The 2,695-nt window shown below is 62.3% G+C and overlaps 1 protein-coding gene across 1 annotated transcript in view; it reads left to right on the top strand.

Moving 5' to 3' along the window:
* The window catches only part of TMPRSS4 (transmembrane protease, serine 4), a 13,211-nt gene that overhangs the window by 969 nt on the left and 9,547 nt on the right, over window positions 1-2,695 (top strand).

Here is a 2,695-nt window from a genome sequence, read left to right as displayed (position 1 = left end):
GGGCGTGATGCACTTACGGCTGTATCTGATCATCTTCTCAAAGCCCCGAGCCACAGGGTTGGGTGGCAATCACCGCCTGCTTGCAGAAAGAGGGGGAAACCATCTCCCGTGGCTGCAGGTAGAAGGTAGCAAACAGGGATAACCATTAACAGCTTGGAAACTGGGCAGCCAGGGGCAAAATCCCTCTCCCCTTGGAAACCTCTCTTTGTGCTCACTTTGCCAGGCACAGCCTCCGACTATGCCATGCCCCAACACAAGTGGCCAGGGCAGGAGCCAAGCCCCCGAGCAGCCCTCCCCAGGAGCGAGCATCTCAGCACCAAGACCCAGGGGCGATGCCTGGGACACACGGGGACACTGGCTGGGGAAGGGCGGGATGCAGAGCTGGCAGGATACAAAGGGGATGATGCACACTGCAGACCCCGAGGCCCTGGCAGCGCCCAGCTTGCACAGAGAGACCGAGACTGCTCCTTGCCGGGCAGCGGAGAGGAAAGGGACAGAGTGCATGTCCGTGTGGCTCAGGGAGGCTGGCAGCTGCGCAGAGCCCTGGGCCAGCCCTGCCTGGCCCCTGCCTGACCCTAGACGGAGCCGGGGTGCCCGGAAGCCTGCGTCATGCCAGAGCTCCGCGTGCAAGAGGCCAGGAAAGGGTGACGGGCTGGAAACACAGCCGCACTCCAGGAAGCAAAGCCCCGAAGGCGCGTGGAGCTGTGACATAACATCTGCAAACCTCAGCTGCTTCCTCAAAGCCTTCACTTAACCACAAAGGAGGAAGAGCCGCTCCCCGCCGTGCCACCTCCCACCCCGCGGATGCTCCTGGGCTGCTCTCCCTTCCACGGCAGCGGGGCCAGGCCTGGCCATGGGGTGTGTGGGGCTGGCACTGGGATGCTCTGGGAAGGCAGCCCATGCCTCGGAGGGGGTCTCTGTGGCACGGCACAGGGCTGCAGCTGTGCAGGTGGTGCTGGATGCATGGGACTGAGCTCACTCCAGAGCCTCTGCCCGATCCCTGCTGGCCCAGCAGCACCCATCTCTTCAGCTGCTTTTGCTTTTAAGCCACAGTTTGTTCCCTGACAAGGGACAGGCATGTCCAGACTGGACAGGAGAGCTCGCTCCACCATGCTGCATCTCATGCTGCATCAGGTGCCCACACAGCCATTTGCCTGTGCTGACCCAGCCAGGACCTACCGTGGCATACCAGGGACGCAAGCTCTCTGCCCAGCTCCCTGCTGCTGTGTGCAGCCCCTTAAACCAGTCTGCAAGCTGGAAGCTCCCACAGTAGCGCTGGGCACCCTCCTGCACAAAGCACGTGGCTGGACCTGCCGGCTGCCGCTGCCCACCCTCCATCCCATGGTCTCAGGGCATCACACAGATCACAGGAGCTGAGACTGCAGCCTGCCAAGGTCCCCACACCTCCCGAGGGGGCTGGATCCTCACCAGTGAGTGTGGGGAGGGTGTCCCTTACCTGTAGAGCCACATGCAGATGCCAGGATCCTGGTCAGACTACCGGGTTATGCTGCCCGCTCTCCCCAGAGCAGGCAGAGTCCCTGCTGCAGCAGGCACAGTGATGGCACGGCTTCCCGGCCGAGGAGCTGCAGGTCTGGGACGCTCCGCAGTCTCCCTGCTGGCACAGTGCACACACCTGGCCACAGCAGCTCTCCCCGACCGTTGGGAAAGCTTGGTTGCAAAAGGAGGAGAGGGTAATTAGCTGCTCAGCAACTCCTGCACACCCACCACTTCCAGCATGAGTCTGCACAAGGCCAGGCTTTCCAGCCAGCTGCCAGCGGGGCTGACTGCAGCCCACAGACTCCCTGACCCCAGCCCGCTCCCTGCACCGGCCTTCACCCCGCCGGGGTAAGCGGTTCCTGCATGCCTAAACCTAAATGCCCATCCTGCCCGGCAGTGCTGCCAGCAGCGGGCTAAAGCAAGCCGCTTTTCGTCCGAGAGTGATTATTCCTGGACGCGTAGCCCAGCTTTGCATCAGAGATGTGCACAGCTCCACGAGCAGCCTCAGCACCTGCCTACAGGCACAGCACTTTCCCGAAACAGGGCTCGGGGGCTGTAAGAGCCCCTCTCCCCACCCACCCCTGCCAGCCCCATCTTGTGCAACATGAATGAGCTCAACCAACACAGGGCAGCTGCTCTGCAAAGGGAGAGGGGGTTGCGGGAAAAGGGCATGGCCATCCCTGAGCTCGCACCGCAGTGCCCCACTTGCAGACCCAGCCTCAGCACCGAGCCCAGCACATCCGCATGGATAGCAGGCCTCTGTAAATCTCTATGAACGGCCCAGGAACATCCTAGTGGTGTAGAAACCAGCAGTCAGCATGTCCACAGCGCTGCTGTACCGCAGCAGGAACAAAAGCCGGGGAGAAAGATGGATAGCAGGCCTCTGTAAATCTCTATGAACGGCCCAGGAACATCCTAGTGGTGTAGAAACCAGCAGTCAGCATGTCCACAGCGCTGCTGTACCGCAGCAGGAACAAAAGCCGGGGAGAAAGAGGGAGGTTTGTCCCAGAGGGCAGGTAAGGTAAGGGAGTCTGGAGGGGCCACGCTCAAACCTCTGCGCTGCCCAGCTTGCCAGGGCGCCTGCTGTTGCAATCGCTGGGCAGCGACCGGGCACTCCGCTCCCACCAGGGAGCAACGACTTCATACAACCTGCCCAGGATACCGGCTACTCCCGCACAGCCCGGCGCCCCCCCGCACC

Source organism: Aptenodytes forsteri, unplaced genomic scaffold (assembly GCF_000699145.1).
Source record: "Aptenodytes forsteri isolate BGI_AS27 unplaced genomic scaffold, ASM69914v1 Scaffold752, whole genome shotgun sequence".
NCBI classification, from domain to species: Eukaryota; Metazoa; Chordata; class Aves; order Sphenisciformes; family Spheniscidae; genus Aptenodytes; species Aptenodytes forsteri.
This window is presented reverse-complemented; position numbering and strand designations above follow the sequence as displayed.